General features: G+C 40.6%; 1 protein-coding gene across 11 annotated transcripts in view; it reads right to left on the bottom strand.

Annotated features, from left to right (window-relative positions):
* Nucleotides 1–22,880, bottom strand: part of FOXP1 (forkhead box P1) — a 382,295-nt gene that overhangs the window by 210,447 nt on the left and 148,968 nt on the right. For 8 of the 11 annotated variants that reach the window (XM_064667184.1, XM_064667183.1, XM_064667193.1 and 5 more), the window contains exon 3: nucleotides 11,582–11,647. The gene's annotated coding sequence lies outside the window, so the exon portion shown is untranslated. Of the gene's footprint in view, nucleotides 1–11,581; nucleotides 11,648–16,050; nucleotides 16,145–17,127; nucleotides 17,210–18,780; nucleotides 18,929–22,880 lie in introns of those variants that run through there. The other 3 variants (XM_064667185.1, XM_064667186.1, XM_064667188.1) reach the window with 3 other exon arrangements.

Genomic DNA, 22,880 nt, shown 5'->3' with positions numbered 1-22,880 from the left:
CTTTACTCTTACTGTTCACTGACGTTTCCCTTCACCTTTGAAGATGCCTGTTTAATTTAGCTGGGTTTTCAGACCACACTTTGGATTACATTTCCCACAAGCTTATTCCAGCAATTTCTTGGCAATAAATGATATTTGGATACCCCACAGAAACCCCACATCAAATATTGATTACTGTTATTTTCATTACCAGAGGCTAAACCAGTTAGGTCTTAAGATCAAATTAAAGAGCTTGCTTCCATTTTCTGGTCCTTTAGAGGAAGGATGTAACTTCTTCACAACGAGGAAGACGCTGACACAGAAGGAAATAATTGCCCTAAGAATGGTTATTTCTCTGGCATGGTTAAATAAAGAAAATATAGTAAACTACTTTGCATGCAGAGGATAAAATCAATATAGGTTCCATTCAGGCAATAAAAATTACAGCATATTGCTTTAGATATGTACATACTCTTCATTTAAGGTGGAGTTTCCACAATTCCCTGCTGAATACCCAGCTTTGCAGCATGCACCTCTCTATAGCACTCAGCAATCTCTGCTTGACATTAGTACTAAACAATATTCATTAAGAGCATAACACTAAAGTGCAACATGTAAGTAAATCAAACTCTCAATGCTCTATTTTACAAATTTCATGGGCCACTGGGGATAATTAAAAGGGTAATTATACAAAGTTGGTGCAGTTTTGAGACTCAAATGACATTTTCTGCTTTAAAGCACTTGATAATCTGGTATTTTTCTATTAAGACAGTCTTTTTGTACTTTTATGGTCAAACAGCATAAACAAACAAGAATTGTTTCTAAGGTATTTCAATTCTTTTCTCTCTCTCTCCCCCTCCACACTGTTTTTCTTGATCAATAACACTCACTAATTATTCCTAAAAGCCCTGTATTATCAAGAGAAACGAGACCTTTAAAAAAAAAAAAAAAGACTGATCACCATAAAATGACACTGAGCCTCAAGCCTGGTTTAAACTGTAGCTCTGAACAAAAATGGCATTGCTTTGGGTGTTTACAGTGCTGGAGTGCTGTTTGGTTTGTCACTGTGTTTAACCACTGCTCTAAAGCCAGCAAAGTACATTACTGGTAGTAACAGCTCATGAAAAATACAGCGAAGAAACTGCTAGTGGCAGAAGCATTTAACTTTCTTGTTAGCAGCCTCCCCCATGTGGCACTTTAGCACCAGCAAGTTGTTTATTATGTTCTGTGCCAGGCAAAACTGATTAAATGGGGCTCTTAAGAATCAAAGCGTTATAAATTCATGGAAATACAGCAAGCAATAAATTCCATGGAATTAAAAGCTTACTAGTGCTATTAGCATTTCAGGGTGTTTGCATTGTTAATAGTGATGTGCAAAAATGATGTTCCTATAAGACAAGACAAACGAACAGAACATATGCTGTAGCTGCTACATTTTTATACCATGTCATCATTAATGGCCAATTTTTTCCCCAAAAAAACTAAAAAGCTCATTAATGCTTTAAGGAAAAAACTGAACCACAGGTCTACAGAACCAAGGATTTACACCCCTAGTAAAAGAAAAGTAGTATAGAAGAAACATTTTGACTCTATGGAAGAACAGGACGGATTCCCTGGAGCAGAGCTCTGCCCTGGCTGTGGGGAGGGGAGAGAGGGGTGAGGCAGGGTGACTTTGGTGACATTACAGGGACACAGTACAACACAACAACTTGCTAACAATTTAATAAGTAAACTCAACGCATAGTAATTCATAATACCAAAAAGAAAGGGCAGTCTAGTCTGACCTGGTGGTCAGTAAATCTGTCAACAGCTCTCCAAAGAGACATCTTTACTCCGGGTCACTCCATCATCATTCCATGGGAATGACTCTGGTGGCAGGTGACTAACTTCTCCATCATTACTGCAGAGTTCCACGTGAAACACTAACCCAAGCTGGGATGAGGCCTCCCCCTACACCCATTTGTTTACAGGTAGCTGATAACTTTGTAAATGGAACTCCTTTCAAGCAGAAACTTGGTAAACAAACCGCTTTAGGTGTGTGGCTGAGCAGGAGAGGAATGGGACATACTGTCCAAAACTGCAGAAAAAAAACAGGCCTTGCAGAGTTTGTTTGGTTTGTTGTTGTTTTTTTCAGGGAGTTTTTTGGTGTGTTTTTTGTTGTTGTTGTGTGGCGCCTTTTTTTTTTTTTTTGTTAAAGGAACAATTTGTACCTTTCTGAGCTGTCTGAGCACACAGCAGCCAGATAACCTAACCTGCAATGTCCCTCTGGAGGGCAAGGGGCAAATCTGTCTCTCATTGCAGACAGGAAAATCAAATCACCGCCTTGTTGCCACAGTTAAGGTCTGACACAGGATAAAGAGCATATTCTGGATGGTACATCATGCACAGCTGGCAATGTGCAAAGTCAAAAAAAAAATCCCAAGAAAGCTTTGTCCAGAACAAACAGTCCCCATGCCATGGAGTGAGTCAGCTGCAAGGGTAGGAAACGAACCCCAAATCCTCTCTTGAGGGCTCAGGCTCTGCCCAAAGCACACATTAACAGAAAAAAACCCTCTCCCAAGATTGAGGGGGTTGACATTTTGTTTGCCTCAAGCAAAACAAAACAAAGCAGTAGGTTTTAAACGGCTCAGAGGCACATCGTCTTTTTGATGTATGCGTGTCCTGGCAGTCACACATCTGCATCAGGAGAGAAATAGCCCAGTTTTTTTGGCACTTATTTAGTCCTTTTCATCTGAAAGTTGAAAATACACCACCAGTGAACCTTTGCAGATCTGGGTTCTGCATATAAAAAGCAGCTGCTGAATACATGCAGGGAGCGAGGGCTTTTTCTTAATGTTTGAACAGTTCCAAGTTCAAACCCATTAAAGTCCAGGTCACACTGGGATCATGTCACTGTTAATGCATCCAGTTACACGCTGAGGGAAACCCAATATAAAACTATGATAAACTCTAGTTCTCCCACAGAGATACTCTGAGGTCTTACCCAGATGATGCCACAGATCACTCTTCATGGGCGGTGACCAGACGGGATGTCAATGTCAGAGGACAAGTCTCTTTACAGTTGTATTTGAAGAGATCTCAAACGTCCACAAAGCTTGTTGGGACCTTTTTCTCCCTCTCCTCTTGGGGGAAAAACTTCTTGTCAAGAAGAATTTCTTGACAGACTGATGCTGTCTCCTGCACATCACAGGTTCACACACAATCTCCTCCCACATAACCAGCAGCCCACCCTCCACTGTGCTTTGTGAAGGCACTGGGGCTGAGCAGGATGAACATCCCTAACCCCATGTTCCTTCTCCTTTTGGGGTCAGATCCTATGTGCTGATGGGCAAGGTTCCACTTGTTCTTGGGGGGCTTCAGGCCTGGCCAACTCAATCCTTCCCCAGGAATGACAGCAGCAGGGAAGCAGAAGACTTAGGACAGGTCAGCCCTGGCCACTCATGGAGGTACTCAGGGGTCTGCCCTCTGTAGATACCTGGCATCTCATAATACAGCTGATACAGCCCTACTCTTGCTAAGGGGAAAGACAGAGACACAAGTGGGGAACTGAGGGTACACAGCCTGATGATGGCAGAGTGCACAGGGAACGCTCAGGGTTTCCCCTTGCTGCATGCAACCATCTGGAATACCAGGCAGAGGTATGCTCACTGCTACCTGGGAGAAGACAGCCTTCCTCCTCAGTAGCTTCTAGGAGGGCAACTTCAAAAGACAAGTGACACTGGGATGCAGGGGATGTAGCACAGCACCACAGCCCAGCTGGGAATCACTGCAGGGCTTCAGCATCAGTTTCAAACACAGCCGGGTCCAGTAAACCCCAGCTATTTACCCAGCTCCTCTCTGAGCTTTCCATCTGAACTGTGCTGGGAAAGGAGGAAAAGGACTTTACTGGACTTTTTCACCTTATCAAGTATCTAGAAAATCCATTGGCTGATCTGGATGCATTTCAAGCCGAGTTAACCATGGTAGCTTTCCGAGCAGTAATGCTCCAGCTGGCCTGCAGATCATGAACACAGGACACACTGACTACACAAACTTGGGGAGATTTAGCGAGCACACACTATACACGTGGGATTTACACCATGTACATGTTGGATTTGCACTATTCATGCCATTTTCTGAAATTTATTACAGGGTTAAGAAACTGAAAAAGAATCCTGAATGCTCTCAGAGATTCAAAGTGTATATTTTGAATATTAACATTCAAATTATCTTAAAAAAAATTGCCTCGTGCACTTGAGTCTCATTGAGGAGAAATTTAAAAAGCCAAAGTCTGCATTTTTAAACTACATTCTCTCAGATTCACCTTTCCAAAGAGGGACAACCCAGACTCTCCGTTTAACTACACGAATAAAAATCCAGATAATTCTTTCAATTTTAACTAATATTTTGTCTAATTAATATCTTTTTTTCCTCCCAAAATATGCATTTATCTGCAGTGAAATCAAAAGCAGAAGTGAATTGTTTTAAAGATAGTAGAGAGTAAATAACAAGTTTGGAACCTTGCAGCCTTACCCTGGTAATTTGTCTTGTATAATTGACTCAGCAGACATGCTTACAATTTCTTACAACTTTTACAAGACCTCCTCTGGGCTTATTTTAATGTTCTCCAAAACTGAACTCAAAGCTTTGGACTCTCTAAGTAAGCAGCACCAAAAACAATCATCTCTCCCTCCTTAAAACAAAAGGAAACAAAACAATAAAAGCACATTTTTCTCACTGGACATTGGATCTTGAGAAGAGGAATAAAGACAAATGAATTTGCACTTTTCCAATAATAACATATTTAACAATGTTCACTTTGCATTCAGTAAAGCTTTAGAAGCAAAATTTTCCCAATAAAAATATCTTTTCCAATTATTGGAATAAAAATTAAATGGAGAAGGATGACAGCAATAAAGCAAACACAAACTGTAAGAATAACTGCATGAGATTTTTCCAATTAAAAAGGGGTTAAAAAATCCCCCTCCCACAAAAAAGGAAATGGTCTCATTGCCCATATTATTGATTTAAGCTGTTGTTGGCTTTTAAATGTAGCACTTTCTATTTCTAAGATCTTTGCAGACAATTAGTAAATGTCACAACTGCATACTCCTGTTCCATTGGTGGAAGTGCCCCAGGAGCAGGAAATGCTGTGCCCTTCCACAGACATTTCCTTCCAACACTGGGATCGACTAACCCTTAATAAGTCGGAGGATTAAATTAAACACTTGTATTACAACTACTATAGATAAACAGAGGGGTTGTGAAAACTAACAAAAAGGGTATGATGGGAACAGAAAGTAGACTCAAAAAGATGCCTTTTTTTTTTCCAAGGGGGATAACAATTCTACTTAAAAAAAAAAAAAAAAAAGAAAGAGATCATCATATTACAACAAAAATCTATTTTGAAAAGCTGTATTATAAACTATGGATATTAATGGTTTGCAATGGAAATGACGTCAGAGTCTTAGTTACAAACGTCCAAATGTTTGTGCTACCCTACTAAAAAAAATAAACAGTGAGCTCAGAGTCAGAAATGACCCTTTTGAGCAATTAAGGGGTATTACGCAAAACACACTGAAAAAGTATATGGCCAGCAGAGGTGGGAGAGCCACAACTTAAAATTCACAGGTTGCACTGAGCAATTTAACATCTCAGAGGTGGTTTCTGAAGTTCCTGCCATTCACTGCAGCGAAAAACGCTTTCACATGTTCCAATGAGAAATATGGGCAGGACAAAAACTAACTTTTTTTTCCTTTTTTTTTTTTTTTTTTAATGCCCTGTTTTTAGCCTGAGCTACCAAATAAAAAGAGTGTCCTCCTGTAATGCCCACTGACATCACTGGTCTTGTAACTCTGCCGCTGTAAAACACAGCTGCTATCGCTGTACAACAATAACTTAAGCATCACACAAGATATACTTCTGGTGTGGTAGAAAGCAAAAGGCAATAACCTTAGAGATGACCAAATAAAATAAGAAATATGCAATAAGAATCTATTTCTGTTGTCACTTTCTCATGTCTCTAAATTTTGCAACGCAGGAACGGGCACCATTTTTGCGACGTGAGTTTTCTAGAGGCAGGTTTCAAGCCTGTGAGTCTACCAGTGGTTCTTGCCCTCGTGCTGAGAAGCCCTGAGACCCCAACAGGCAGCAGTGATGTATATGGGAACCCATCATCCTTCTACCAGTAAGTGGAAACCACCCCTGTGTCCAGTGGCCCAGGAGCATAACTTGCACGAGGTCGAGTGTCAGCCCAGCTCTGGATTAAGAGTTCATTGCTTGCTCCGGAAGGAAACCTTCAAACGGATATTTCCATCTGCTTTTGTGTCTGAGACCAAACATGAGTTCAGGCCATCTCACCCTGTAGCCCATGCCTGGGCTCTGGAGTAATGAGGACCAATGCTGCTCCTGCCTATGCCATTCCCATTTCTTTCTTCTGCACCTGCCTATGCCATTCCCAATTCTTTCTTCTGCTCCTGCCTATGCCATTCCCAATTCTTTCTTCAGCCAAGCTGTGTTAAAATGCAGCACGTCCTGACATATTATCCAGCTTGGTTTTGAAAAACCAGGCTAGAAACTGCACAGTCTGTATCACATGGTGTGTTATGAGCTGTTTCCTTGGTGTATCTGTAGTTAGGCCAGGTTAAAAGGTAAGCACAGCAATGTACCTGTTGAACACAGTCCATAGCAAAGCTACAATCTGTAGGAGAGAGAAGGCTGTTCATGAATCACTGATGGCACAAGAACAGGCTCCAACTTTCTGAACACAGTTTTTACAACAGCCTTTCCCAAAAGGCTCAGGATGACAAGTCCAACCAGCTTCAACAGCACTACCCATCACTGCAACAAGAACAAAATCCCTCGTAGATATATCAGTGCCTTGCCTGTGATGTCTGGTCTCCCTCTTGGGATGCACACAGCTCAAGTTTCCTCATACAGAGAAGAGTGGTGGGAGGAATTCAACACCTGCTTGTGGCACAGATGCTGCAGCCCTGAGCTGCTCCGTGATGACACTTGCCAGTCTAACCATTTTAGCACAAAACTTATCAGATGAGGGAGGCTGGACCTCCTCTGATAACAGCTTAGCTTAATAGACCTCACAGCACTTTTTAACAACAGGCAAACATCAGTGCATCCTTTTTGGCTGCTTAAGCTGCAGTCACGACCTTTACACGTTGGACCATTTTCAATATATGCACCCGTGTTTGATCTGTGGGTGTAGATTAGGCTAATCCAGAGGTGCACAAACCTCTCAGCCTCGTGCTGCATGTTCTTCATGGATTCCAAACTGGTGACAGTACTTTGAATGCAAGTTGAGTAATACAAATGAGTCTTGCATTTCACTGAAGATCATATCAAGCATTTACAGAAGGTAATGGGAGAAACGCTGCAGGATTATGCAAAATACTGGCCAAATCTTTCTCCCTTTAGCAGTCTTCATGAAGACTAGAAGGATCAGCTCCAAAAGCATTGGATAAGAGGATCAAAACCTGCTAGTGACTATCTTAAAGTGGAGAAACATATTTTTCTAACCAACCCACTTGAAGATGTATAAGATATTAAGGAATATTAAGAAGAAGAAAAAGAAGAACAGCTAAATGGGCCAAAAGCAAACAAAAGAAACATGTTCTCTGAGATTGCTAATGCTGGCAGACAATAGCACAGAAAGAACTCCTCTGACAGATCTTTGAAGTCTTCAATAGAGTAAGCAGTGGGCCATGTTAATGAGATTTGCTCAGATACTTCTTAAACTAATCCAAAACTTCTTAATCTATTTTCTATATCTTTTTGAGCCGATTGTTTAAGAAAAGTCACAGCTTCACCCATCTCTGGACCAAACTTTTCATTCAAATAGGTAAGGTCTTCAAGCACTTTGTGGTTCCAAAGATCCACACACAACCTTTTTTAGGGTTTGAAAAACATGTAGGTAATGTAATTTCTGTTACTGGAGATTACAGAAACACTTTGCACCACACTTTACCTTTCAACCTTACAAAGAATAACTTTGAGTAACTCAAGGTCTTAGCAAGTAGAATAATATTACAACCTCTCCCAACAGTCCAAAAATAAATAAATCTGGTCTTGGATGTGGCCTCATTGCTCCAGCTACAACCACCCCACTAGCACATGAGCAGCAGGCATTAATAGGAAAGGCAAACAGGAGTAAGGATGTCACCAGCACATCTTCTGGAAGTCACCAGAGTTCTGGGGAGAAACTGCACATGCTGCTGAGCCCTTCCTGAACAGAAATGTCTCTGAAACCAAGGCTTAAGACTTTTGCCTGCAATGGCCAACAAAGAGGTGGCACAGCAACATGACAATGTGATTTGAGAACCATTTCTCTTCCTGATGAAACAAAGTTGGGAAAAAGTAATTCTTTTTTGTCCACTTTGTTTTTTACATAGACCAGCTACACAATCCATTTTTTGTATTGAGCTAAGGAAAAAAAAGTCCTTCTGACCTTACTCCTGGCTCGAAGGGAAGGGAGGAGAAAATAAACCTATATAAGAAAGTTAAAGCTCAAACCCACAGATTTATCTGTTGATCATCTCATTCGACTCTGAGTTACAGCAGGCAGCCTCTAGTTTATTATCAATATTTAATCAGCATTTAACTCTGACAAGCATTAAGATCTGAAATTTTAAACTAAGTGAAACTTTGCTAAATCCTTTGTGTTGATTTTTTCGCTGTTAAAGGTTTTCTGAAGGATTCTATCTTTGCTATCTTAAAAGTCTATATGTGCCTTTTGTTATCGATAATGTACAAGTTTAGTAGCATGTTCTGTACTTTTCAGTTTTTCAGCATGCAAGCTATCCCTGATTTACAGTGCTCACTGAACACTGTTTGATTATTGAAAATGCTTTTACATACATTTAAACAAATGACTTCTGGAAAACCAACACTATTGTCCATAATTCTGTAAAAATACATTCCCCCTCCCTTCTCCCCAAATCAAACATTTCAAATTCTTACTTTGAGGAAAAACTGGCATATAATTAGGCATTATGCCTAACAGTGCTAAATAAAGGAGAGTGTAAACATCTTAATTCTGAAGGTTTAACCATCAAAGCCCCTTGCTGGATCTGTTCTGTTACTTGTGCCTGTGTTCAGAGCTCCTTGGAGGAAAAAAAAAAGAAAGCAAACAAAACATGCAGAATAAAAATCCATTTTACCGGCTCTGTGCTGTATCCCACCCCACATGCCCGAGGCCAGGCTCACACGCAGCGCTGGGACGCCCGGGGCCACACGGCTGCTCCTCAAGGAGTCGAGTCCTGCTCTGAAACTGCACCGAGCGGCTTAACCGCTAACTCAGAAGATGGGATTTCACCTGAAATTAAGCTATCAAGCAATTGAGCTCAAACTCAATCAACCAAACCCTTAACCTTCCCTGTTTCAGTGGCACTGCTCTAATTAGGACTCTATCACTATTTCCATTACTATCTCCTATTCTCATGGTTTATTATCTCGGCAGTTTCAATTCTCACCCAGTTTAAATTTGACATCCAGTTTCTTGGACCACATATCATTCATTATGGTTTTATTTTATGAAATATGTTGCAAAATTACTGCAGCAAATAGGTTTGCGTGGAAAACTGCACCCCTCACTGCAGTAGAAAAGGGATGGAGCCAAATCTTCTCTGAGGAACAAGTCCTGACATTAAAGGACACATTGAACAACTTGTTTTCCATCAGGTTTTGGATTTTGTTGTGTAGTTTGAAAACACATCCTTGAACGCACACCCACTTTCATACACCATAACTGACCCATTGTTCTCCAGTCCTCAGTGTCTTCCCACTGAGCCTGGATCAGCTTTCTGGGAAACAGAGTTTGGCTGAACTCTACTTACCAGCTCTGCTCAGGGGGGAGAATCAATAACCTACAATATGCAGGAGGTCAGACTGAAAAATCTAATGGTCTTTTCCAGTGATAACTTCTGTGAATCACCCAAACTGCTCACTGCTGAAGGATGTGGGACATGAGTGGTGTACTGACGGCAGCAGTACAAAATATATCTGCTTCTAGAGACCTACAAACTTTAGGTGAGTCTAAAGGTAGTGTCCTGCATTCATCACCACCAAAATTCCTAATTTTCCTGGATCACATAGCATCATGGCCACGTGTGAACTAGGAACAAGAATCCCATTAATTCTGAGGCCCCCAGTGCACCTAGCACTTCAGATTTTTCCCTTCTTCACAAAAAAACTCAAAGGAGAAACACCAGTGCAGGGCAAGGAAACACTATCTCCTTAAACTGCAGGATCTGTTTCTTCTTCAGTAGCTGGAACGCATCTAATACCTCATAGGTTCCACCACAAAAAAACCCCAGTAATATTCAAATTTTGAAGATAGGCTTATATCATATAGCTGACACACACCATTGGCATGGCCAAGGATTGCAATATTCAGTTAAACTTCATGAGTTTCATCCTAACTAAATAGATATTTTTGGCAACAAAGAACTGAAAAAAACCCCCACATCGTCCTCAGATCTATTTTAATTTAAACCAGAAGAGAACAGGGACATTTTTTCCCCCCTTCAAGTACATTTTAATAAAATTAAAAATAAAAATAGCTCTAATTCGCTCCGATGCATTTAGTCATCTGTAAAATTCTAAGTTTAAAATGAAATCACCATTTTATATTCAAACAAGGTCAAGAGAACAGCACTAACGAGGACTGACATCACAGCGAACAGCAGCCACTGCTCAACGCTTACATCAGTGTTGCTTGTTGCTATGGTGCTTAACCGACTATTAATTTCTGAAAGAAGGTGATTATAAAGCAGCCATATGAACCTCAGTCAGATGACACCCTTCAGTACCAAACACTGATCTGCGTTACTCTTCTCTTCTGCAAGTTAATTTTGTGAATCACCACTTTTGTGATGTTAATATTCCCCTTCCAACTTGAAACTTTGGACAAGAAGAGAGGCAAGGAGTTAATTTAGAAGCAAGGGACTTTCATGTTGCTTTAAATAAAAATCATTTTGCGGAGAGTGATATTTCTTTCCTTTTTTGCTGTGCTCCAAAAGACTAAAAAGCATGTGTTTTAATTTCTGCAGTGATAATAAGCAATCAAATTAACAGCTAAATTCTGCTCTCCTGCTCTGCTCGATGTGCTGCTGTAAATCCAGGAGTGTCTCAGCCTGGGACAAAGTAGCAGTGAAGCTGATTTGACCATTCCTTAAGGATTTGTAAGGGGACCTTGCTGTGGGGCTGTGCTGCTGCAGCTCCAAGCCCAGCACCCATGGATGCTGGGCTACGGATCTGGCCACGTGGCCACCAAGATAAGCCACAGCAGGGTCTTCCCATTTGCACACAGGCCCTGCTCTGCTACCAAACAGCCTTCTCAGAACATGGCTCAAAGCCAAAATGTGCATCTTTGTGGCCTTGCTCCTAAAATATAACTGGACACCTAAACCGCTGGTTTCCCAGGCAAAACATGGGTTTAAGGCACAGCAGTGACTCCCAAAGCTCCCAAAGTCAAATGCTGCAAACTTTATGCATGTTGCCAGAAGAGCTTCTACTTGTGCAACTAAGGCACAGTCCTGGTGTTTTTGGGATCGGATCCTTCCTTCATACATACTTCAGAAACTGTGTGGAAAACAATATTTGTATTTACCTTCTTCAGTTGCTCCTGTAAAGCAATCTTCAGTTACAGCCACCCAAAAAGGTCACTCTTCTTACCCTGCAGAGAAAGAAGGTAACACACGTGACTCTGGGTCAGTGTCAGCAACAACACCCAAAGCATTTTCATTGGCACCACATTTGCAAGTACAAACATAAATAAAGCAACAAATGAATCTAATCGTGTTTAATGGTGAATGACTTTCAGAGAGAGTTAATAAAAACAATCAAGTCACAGGACTGGTGCTTATCAGTACCAGCTAGTGTGAGGCTCTTGAGCATGAACAACTTGGTCTTTGGGAAGAAACAAAAGCAGAAAAAAAAAAACCCACGAAGATGAGACATCTTTGTTCTCTAGCATAAACTTTCTTAATCTTGATGTCTATCAATCTATTTTCAGTTTGAATAATAGATGAGTTCAGTTCTTTGTTTCAGAAATCTGACTATTGTCTGAATGGGTTCTCTTTACTTAAGGCATTTTAAGACCATTTGTAACCGCTGCTATTTTAGCTTCTGGATCCTTTCTTTTTTCTCATCCTTTTCCATAGAGACACAGTCCTAGATGAGATTTTAAAACTAGCTGCATCTTCCTAATTCAAAAAGTTGTTTACTGTCTTGGGATATCTTCTCATTAAGCATTATCAAGAGCACATCAAGCATGCCAAGGTGGCAAGAGCAGTGGGTATTAAAAAGCGAAATAATTAAAGTGTATCTTTATAAAAAGTAGGAGGGAGAAAACAGCACGTGTAGGTTTTTTTTACCCTGTATATTACTGCATCTTGTGTACTCTCTCTTATGCAAAAGAGTATGTAATCTTTTAAGAAACATGACAATCTGCCACTTTCTGTTCATGTAATTGGGATCAACATATGGTACAAGAGAAAAGAAAAACATTTGTTTATTAATTTAGATCAAGTTACTAACTCAAACCACTAACAGCATTCAGAATTAATTCCACCTCAATTGACCAAATACTTTAACAGAGTAAAATTATAACATAATTTCACTGAAATGCTGATCTGCTGCTGCAGGGGTGCAGAGTAATATGTAATACAGACAAAGAAATATGTGATAATTTGGTGACACAGATGACTTCATACGAAACGGAAAGTCGGTGACATGTGGATGTGTAAGACAGAGCTACGTGAAACTCCATTTCACAAAATTCACACAGTGATGTGGAGTTTTGGGGGTGTTTGTGAAACTCACCAAATGGTAAGTTGCACTATTTGCATCACTAGGTTAAGCTTTTTACTGAAGCAGTAAAATACCAACCTCTGGGAAAAATCAGAATCTTCACTAAGTTGTTTCAAGAGAATATGAACTCATTCGCCATTTATTTTGGAAGGAAAAATGTTTTCACAATGAGAATGAGGCATTATTTCTTTACCATTGAAACCTGATTATTTTTAGCCATAAGAAAAAAGGTTACCTTGAGATGAAATGCATATTGGTTTTATCTGTTGCTCACTGGCACTTTATTTTTATTTTTTATGCTTTGATTGAAAAGCTTTTCACAGGCCTTGTAATGCAGTACCAGAACATCAGGGGCCAAAATTTGTACGTGTTTGCTGTATCTGCAGCCCTACATGCTTTGCTGAGGTAGACATATAAGACATTCCTTATTCTGCACTGTAAAGGACATAACACTACTCTATCATAATAGGTCAGGGCTCACCTTCCTGAGAGTATGTAAAACAATACATCTTTTATGTAAAATACATGACCTTTGACATGTGATGTGCTCTTAGATTAGCAACAATAAAGGCTTTTATCCTGCTTTGCTGCAGGGGTTATCGTGGGTTTGACACTTTAAACCTCTTTTCATATTTATCTGTTTTATAAATTTTCTGGGTATTTGGCAGTCAGATCCTTATTTTGGCAGTATTTTGGCAAGCAGACTTCATTTCTACCCTGAGTCTTCACGATAGCAAATGAACCATCTTAAAACATACTTTTTAAGGAAACTGCTGAAAATCACGTGTTTGCATAAAATGTGCATTCCATATTTCTTTGGGCAGTGCTGAAAAAGGCAGGTAAACATTTTCTAAACACGTTTGTGACATATGAACCAAAGGCGCTCCAAGGAAACCCGGTAACACCAGCCCAACCATCAGCTGGTGGGAGACCAACAGAGTCCACTGAGGGCAATGCACACAGAGCACCGAGAAGGACTCAGCTCTCCTCACAAATTACTGCCTGATTAAAATCCAGACTGCTTTTGTTTCTGGTTATCTAACGCTGGCTGTATGCTACCTGGCTTTCAAAAATTTGGATAATGTACCACTGAAGTTAAAATGAGCAGCAGAGACAGCTGTTCCCACCTGTGAAAATTTCTCATTAATAGTCTAAAAGTTGAGTATCTCAAAACGTAGAAACGCAAATACAGACTTTCCTCCTGAAAATGTTTATACGGGTGAGCGAATTGATGTAGGCAACACACATTCCTTCCATCATGCTGTCTTTAAGATAAACACAAAGTACCATCAACACTGTAAGTGTGTGTGTGGAGCAAACAAAGAAAAAATCCCATCTTACCAAAGCAAGACACTTTGCTACACTCATATTTTCCCCCCAAGGAGATGATTAAAATAGAAAATCAAACCACAAACAAAAATCCACTTTGCGAGCGAGTAGCAGTGGTCCTGCTGTCTCATGAGCAGAGGGAAGGAAGGTTTCCAAGCCCTCAAAGCCATCCCCAAGGCTCAACTGATATCCCACACAGGGAACAGTCCATCCAAATTTACGTGCCCTGCACAGATTTTACCAGATATTCCTGAAAACATGAGATTTGTTCACCATGTGCCTCAGTTTACCCACCATTGAGATGGGTAAATACTTTGGTAACGTATTTTGAAATCCTTGGATATGAAGATACTTTCTAAAGTAGTGCTTTTGGCAGGATTTTGGAAAGACAACAGTAGTCTTAAAAAGATCACCACCTGAGCCAGTGCCATAAACACTTCAACAGAAAGCCCCACTATTGCTCTGGATCAGGTCCTACCTCTTTACCCAGTACCAAGGGACCAGAAAAATATCAGAGGCTTTGCCATTATACCTGCTGTCAGCTTGGACCTTGTAACTCTTTTGATCCCAGAACACTTAACTCCATTTAGTGATCTCCTTCAGGGCAGGGAGGTCATTTCAGGGAGGCTGCAGGATGGAGCCCTAACTTGAAGTGATCACTGCAAATCCAAATTTAACTAATAATATAGAGAATACACAGAAATAGAGAGCACTGCAGAATGAAAGTCTACTTAAAACAGTAACATTTTTACTAATATCTAAATGAGAAGAGCCTTGGGTATAGCCAAAAATAGATTGACAAGGACCTTGATCCCACACAAACTAGCTCTGAGTAATTTTACACAGGAAAGTAGAACACCAGTTGAGCTGCTCCCCTGGTCAAAATTACGCATGTACATTTTTTTTGCCAGTGTCCCAGCCCTGAGAAGCCTGCAATTCATTATAGGAAACCTAAAGTAGCAAAGGGATCTCACCTTCCCTACCTAGAAAGAACTCTTCTATTTTTAAAAAATATCAAATATATAAAAAACCTATACACATCTGATAGCACAAGAAAAAAATGTTTTTGAAATGAGATTTTGATTCATTTTTCTTATAGAAGACCAGCTGAAATATATTGAATGTGTCTGATTAAAATATTTACTAAAAAGCTTCCTGGAAGCTTTAAAATACCAAAACCTGATCCTCAAAATAAGCACTTCTGTGCAGTAATTGCTTCTAAATAAAGTGAACCGTAACCACCTAATACAGCTGTTTCTTCCTTTCAAAACTCCCTGAGTCACATTCAACTGCACACAGGCTGAAATATGAAATATGTCCTACTATTCTCATAATCATTATTTTTTTGTCCAGTGAGAGAAAAGACACAGTCTGTGATTCTGTCAACTGGATGTTTGTACAAGAAAAAATAAATGTTTTTCATTTGGTATTTTGCTAATTCTGAAAATACAGGATGTACACTGATCATGAAGAACAACATCTGGTACAAGGCAGGCTCGTGGCCCAATCCTGCACACAGGTTACTTTTCTCACACAGTGCACTTGGTAGGGTTACTTGCACTAATACACACAAATCATGTGTAGAATTGCTTTGAGGGTGGTCAGCAGTTGTTTTGTTTTGTTGTACCTATTTTAAAGAGCTCTCCAGCAGCCTAAAAAAAATATATTAAATCAAATATTTTAAATAATCTGAGGGAGAAATATTTTTTCTGACCACTGTCAAGGTGGCCACTTTTTATTGTGCAGCATGTATTAAATCTCAGGAGGCATGGCACAGGAGATTTTCTACACCAGGAGTCATTATCACCTCCTCAGAAAGTAAAATGCAGGTGGAACAGTAAAACTGTGAGAGGCTGAGTGCAGTTCTTTCACCTCGCTTTGAAGAGGGGGAAATGGATTTGGTACAGGCCAAAACACAGGGATATCAATGCTTGCTACCTTGCTGCTTCTCGGTGGAAGGAGGGAGCAAATCATACTGTATTTTTCATTTTCAGTCATTAGCAGGCTGTTCAGAATCTCTGGCTGGTGCTTATTATTTATTCTAAACAGAAGTAAAATAAAATAAAAATAAATAACAGCACGAGGACAAAGCTATGCACAGCACATTTGCTCTTTCAAAATAATATTACCTTTCAAGTCCACCGTAACCTTGGAAAAGAATAACTCGGTGTAAGCCAATGCTACGAAACTAATCACGATCCTTTCCTCCCCCGCTTTTTAAACAGCTCTTACAGGGAATACGGGTGCAGTTCGCAGACAAGTTACGAACAGCTCGCTTCCAACACGGAATCCGAACTGCGATCGCTAAGTCTTGCATCTTTTAATGATGGATTGGTCGTTTGCCTCCGCGAATCGCCCCGTGTAACAGGGCTGGCCCTGTCTGAATCCATCCCAGGTGGAGGTGAGGAAGCACCCAGGCTGTCAGGTGAGGAGGAGAGGCCATCCCTGAGCCAGATCCCAATTCCCTGAGCCAGGGGCTATCATGTCCCTCTGCCAGATCCCATCTCCCTGAGCCAGGGGCTATCATGTCCCTCTGCCAGATCCCATCTCCCTGAGCCAGGGGCCACCATCTCGCTCAGCCAGAGCCAGCCATCAAACGCTGCCGCCTGGCTCGTATCGCCAGATCTTCCCCGCTTCTTAAAATAACTCCCCGTGCCTCAGTGCCAGCCTTAACCATTTTATGCCTGCGTTACAACTCTCCTCCTGAAACTTGACCTCTCCTGATGGAAGTAGCGGGAGGAATTCCCGTTCCCGAGAGCAGCGGCGAGCGGGGCTCCCGGGCTGGCTGCGGGCACTGCTGCCACCCACCAGCACCGGCCCCGCCGCTGCCCGGCTGGGACCCGCGGCCGGGTCCTCGGGGGAAGGCTGGCGGTTCTCCACAACCCTCCAGCGCCACTTTCCACACACACAGTCACACAGAGACACACATCTTCCTCCTCTGCCGTGACCCCGGCGCTGCTCGGGGGCTCTTTCGCCCCACGCAGCCCCCCCTCCGCCCCGGGGCCCGTCCCTTACCTGGCAGGCGAGTGACACTCCTGGTCGTGGTCATGTGAAAATATTTTCGAGGTATCCTTTAACAGCCTTTAAATATTGAAGCCTAAAAACAATATTTGCTGTTTTACCTTTTGAAGCTTTAACAAAAGCTTTGTTTTAGCATTTACCTCGATGTGCAATAAGAGTTAATAATCAAATCCGTCCCAACCCCCACAAATGTTAAACAAAAAGATAAAAGAAATGCAAATAGCTATTGTCATGGAAAGTTAAAGTACCTGTCTGTATTTTTAAGTGAAAACTATTATCTCTATCAATCAAAATTTAAGAATACAATAGCACTAATCACACGAGGTGCTTTGACTGCGGTACTTTTCCTCATAAAAAGTTTTTTTTTTAAACTGGTGCATAAAAGTAATACACTTACAATTAGACACGGTATTTGTAATTTTGTTATTAAAAAACCTCAGCAGTCTTATTGTTAATAAATGCCTCTGAGTCTGTAGGCTGATTCGTACCCAAGAAGACCAAAGTCCCTACATATTTTAATAAGGTTGATGAAATTTTATTCAGATTCTCACACTTTCCAACATGTGGTGGAACAGCACACTCTTCTGTTTGAGAGGAGTTACTCAAACGAAGGAAATAGTTAATTGGGAACCAAAACTACTACTTCTGGCCTCACCGCACATTTTTCCACATTTCTCCAAGCGCTGTCTGTGCTACAACCCTCAGCCTCCAAGACGTGCCCTTTGTCGTCTTTTCTTTAATTTTTGATGCCAATTCCCTCTCGTCAGACCCTGACGCTCTCCCAACCCAGCACACATTACGTATACACTACATACATTGTGCAGGCACACCGCACGGATTCTCTCCAAAGTCATTTTTAAAACTAATTTGTCCAGACGGAATCAGTAACCGAGCTGCGCAGTTAATAAGTGCAGGAGCGAGCGACAGTAATTACGCCTGTACTAAAAGAAAGAGCCCGAGATTAAAATACCTATAAGTAAATAGTTGAGGCAGGATGCCATTATGCAAACTCCGCTCTCGGGGAGGGATGTCTCCCACATTGAGGAGCAAGAGGACTGTCATTTTTTCCCCCTGCAATATCAGGTTTCCTACTCCACAGCTCTGGTACTCTGCATCATGGCTAACATCTCTAGTGTGCTATTAATATCAATGAAGAGACGATTCAATTTCCACATAAGAAAAACCTCCCTATTACAGCGCAGACATTCGAGTGAGGACCCTTGCGAAGGAAACAATAAAGACCAGAGGGTTGCCTTTTTCCCCCCACCTCCTTCTGCCTTTTTTTTTTTCCCCTGCTGCTTTTGCAGTTGCTCACTGTTTGAAAGCTTTTAGCTAACAATGGAAGCATTATCTTCAGGACAGTTACAAAACAGGATTTGTTAGTACAAAGAATAATAACACCGAACTCATTCCCCCCCACTTCCCCGCCCCGCAAATACCTGCCTATTGCAATATGGCATTTAGTACTTGATTCAAAAGTATATTCCAGAAACACCTGTGTTCTTGATCTAATTCCCTGCAACAAACTCCTTCAGCGGACCACGTTTGCTGAAGAAGGCTTGGACAGTTACAAACAAACAAACATTTTGTGCATTTATAAAATGGAACAGAAACAAAAGTATCTTATTCTACCGAGTGCAAACTTACCCATGAATGAGGAAGAAAAAGGCTTAGAGCTGTACAGTAATTCCCAACCAACTGCAGAAAGTTGAGAGTTTGAAAACACTAAAGCACTTTTGACTATCCAGCCTTTCTGTGCTTCAACACTGGCTGCAGTGTAAGGAAGGACTGAAGGTATGTGGTCTAAACACAACAAAAGCCACTGCCTTACTCTAGATTAAATATGCAGGAAGAGGCCCCTTTGCATAAACACAAACACTCAGCAAATGAGTAACTGGCTCAAATCAGACGCCTGCTGTGCATTCTACCTGTCCTGATCTCTGACAAGCTACACGGCTTGTTTAAGGGGATAGGAGCTGCAAAATCAGATCAAATCACAGCACTAAATGCTTTGCTCCTCTAATAGTAAATAACAACAGCACCAACAACTCCACGCCAAACGTTCATTTCTAATCTAAGCACTGCTCTGGCACAGAGCTGAATCGTGTGCTGTGCCCGCTTTGGCTCAGTCACCCATCTCGCCAAAGCAGAAGAAGAAACACAACCAAACACCACCTGTAAAATTAATTTTCATTAACTGTACTGAAATCCAATACATTCCTGACCGGGTCTTTTCTTAACAAGGATTTAAAATTAATACAGAGACTTCTGGTTGACAGATTAAATCTGCATTTGCTTGTGCTGTCTCTGTTTTGTTTACTATATAAAAAGACATTCCACACACAGAGCTATTTTAGCTGTTATGAATCACTGCATAATGCACACCTATTTACTAGTTTATTTGGGGAAAAGGAAGAAATTTCTGAAATGTTCCTTAAAAACATTATTTTCAAAATATTACTCTCATAAAATGACCTCTCCGAACTATATTTACTTCAAAAACAACTAAATTAGAGACTGTGATAACCACCAAGCACATCTATGCATTTATTATTATAATCAAATATACATAATTATATACTGTGATTTACTCTTGCTTCTAGAGAAATAAATTATTTTTTCAGTCTCATTTATCCTTCCAGTCCAGAAATAGAATGAAGCAGCACGATTTTAAAGCAATTGGAATTCACCACTGTCCCTTCCTAACTTAAGGAGTCAAATCACATTGACCTTTTATTGTAAGTCCCAGCTACATGTTGGTTTTGGTAATTTAATTATTTTTTAATAACTTGCAGTATTAAATGATTGCCATTGAAACACAAATAAGATTACAGTCCTCTGCCTTACTCTCTCGAGCTCCAGACTACAGCGTAACATGGCTGCGTCCGGCCCCAAAATTTCATTCTGAAAGAGCACTTACACACAGACAGACACAGAAGATTCAGGCTTTAGAAGATGCAACACACGTTTACTGGATTCTCAAGCATGTGTCACAGATTATTTCAAAGGATACTGGATATAACTCACAGTTTTAATGGGGATCTAGGCGTGTTCAGTTCCACTGAGCACTCATACAGTATGGAGGGAGTTTTTACTTTTCCTTGGATAAACTCACCAGGTTAAGGCACAAAAACATTGATAACATGAGCTAATCAAGCCTAACAGGGTAAAAATCCTTCATGAAAGAATCCAGCAGGAAATTTTAGAGCTCCTGTATCATTCACCATTTTTGCATTGAAATGACCTTCCAAATAAGGTGTCAGATAATACAGTTCACATAGATGATAGTGATCTAACCTTGATGCAAATAAACCATAGAACAAAATTTAATCAGTATATCACTGTGTAAAAGCCTTTGTCCATCCCAATGGAGCTTCTAATGACTGTTTTGGCAGTTCTGGCTGGTAGTTATGCCTCCCTGCTCATATATATCTCATACTGGTTGAGCAAGCTAATGGAACTGCTGTTAGTGGAATCCAATATTAATACTCTGCATCGTGCAAAACTGGGTGCAACAGAATATATTACACAATTACAGGTAGTATCTAATTCCACAGGTATAAGATACTGGTCTCTAAATTAATATTTTAATAAAGTGTTATAAATGCTACATTTCAGGTAAGATATCTATGAACTCTGGATCTGCCAGTCTTCCTGCTGCAAGCCTACTCTGCACTCACACAGCACAGACACAGGACCCTGACAAAAATTGGCAGGCAAGCCTTAGATGCTGAGTGACACATACTGATGCACAGAGTCAAAGATGTCATCTTCATGCAAGCTCCACTAGTTATGAGCCTGAGAGAAAAATGAAACAAAAAAAAAAAAACCAAAACCAAAATAAAACAAAAAAAAAGCAGGGGGAGAGCAGAGCAAGACCTCCACAAAATAAACAGGGTGTACAGTTTCAAAGGCTACAGACACAGACATTTCATTGTTCAAGCCAATTATCAGTGGAAAATAATAACAACAGATGGATTCAGAGTCACTGACTTTTCATATGCACTTCATCTCTGCACAACAGATGATGAAATGCGAGAGCTATCTCGGAAAGGCAAAACATCTTTCAGTAAAAGAACTCTATACTCCAGATGGGGACCTTCTAAGGCAGCTGATTATCTTCTTATAATGTTGTAAGATAGACTTACTAAAACATTTCCAGAACTGATCAGATCAGATGAGCACAATGGCATCATTATGAGGAGTAAGTTGCTCCGGTCTCAGACTTGCAACTAAACTACTCAGAGATTTCAGTGGGGTCAGAGCTGCCCATCCCCACCTTTACATCAAGTAGTGATTCTAAAAAATGGGCCCAAAGCTGCCATTCACAGTCTGAGCAAAAAATGGGGATCAGCTTTGCCTGGAGAGGGGATGCAGATGTGGGGCCATTGAGTCAGTGCCAGCATGAATTTGGTCCCCAATAAAATTCCACCACCGTGAGCAAGGTGAGCCCCCTCACATTCTGCAAGCACACGTTTCACATGGGGACACAGGCAGAAACAAAAAACGTTTGCAAGCATGACTGTTTCCACTACAATTGCCAGATGCAGAGGGAACTCATCTTCCAGGAGGAATGCAAGCTGGGAGTAACCGAGTCAATGGAGTTACACCCACAAAAACTGGTGTGAGGCACAAATAAAGCAAATTCTTTCTCACAAAGCCTTTACAAAAACCCATCTTTTTATGGGAAATAAAAAATTGCTTTCAAAGGGAAATAACAAACACATGTAAATTTTGGTGGTTCCGGTGATAAGCAGTTCCAACAAATGTCACAAACACCTACCTAGCACAACCTTCTCCCACTCAACCTGAATACCACAAAGTGTGTGTTTTTGATCACATGAATCAGGTATACCACAATCTCAAAACTTAAAATAAGAGTAGTGGAAAAATTAGCTCATTAATCTTTAAGACAACATTTCTTTAATGGAAGAATACTACATCAGTAGAGCATTAAACTGAACCGGTTGCCATTTCCACAGTTTCTTCTCCAAAACATGGCAAGGAAAATGTAAAAAATGGCACACTCTGTAAATCAGTACTGCACACCGAGGGGTAGCAATACACAACACACACACACTGAACTTGCACCTACTGCTAATTTATTTCACAAGTTACAAAATGTTTCTTAAGTAGGGGGCTGTTGGCTTCACAAACCTGAAGGGAAGAGATGAGTTTGTGGGCACAGCATTTTCCCTCTTTGTGAACTACTTTGTCAAAAGTAAATTCACAGGGGAACATACGAGCAAAGAGTAAATTTTGCCCAGGGCAAAATTCTGCAACTGCTTTAAGAAGCAAACAAGAACACAAAAGATGTGTAATACAACCATCTGGCTCTACTCATGCTATATCAATAATCCCCAAAATTTATCCCCACCCCCTTAATCAACCCACACTGATGCCACAAAACCAAATGGCATCACTTATGCTTCCTGCCCATCACATTTTGAAATGATATTTAATATGCATACAGTACATATTTGCATGTTAATCAATTACTTTAGGAAAAAATATTTTTGCTTCTTGAGCTATTAGTTCTGCTTTTTTTCTACTTATTCACACTGGGATCTCTAAAACCACCAAGAAAGTCCTTGTGGTAAAGATACTCTCATATCAACACAGCATCTCAGGTATCAGGATAACGTACCGGTCAAAATTTCAATCTCTTCTTCTCTCTAGTTTTGTGTCACAGTGTGAAAATAGCAGAGGGTGAATAATAACGTGCCAGCAAAATTAGCTGTTCAAGA

The sequence above is a fragment of the Pseudopipra pipra genome, chromosome 11 (assembly GCF_036250125.1).
Source record: "Pseudopipra pipra isolate bDixPip1 chromosome 11, bDixPip1.hap1, whole genome shotgun sequence".
In the NCBI taxonomy this organism is placed as follows: domain Eukaryota; kingdom Metazoa; phylum Chordata; class Aves; order Passeriformes; family Pipridae; genus Pseudopipra; species Pseudopipra pipra.
The sequence above is the reverse complement of the archived record's forward strand: the minus strand, read 5'-3'. Positions and strand labels throughout refer to the sequence as shown.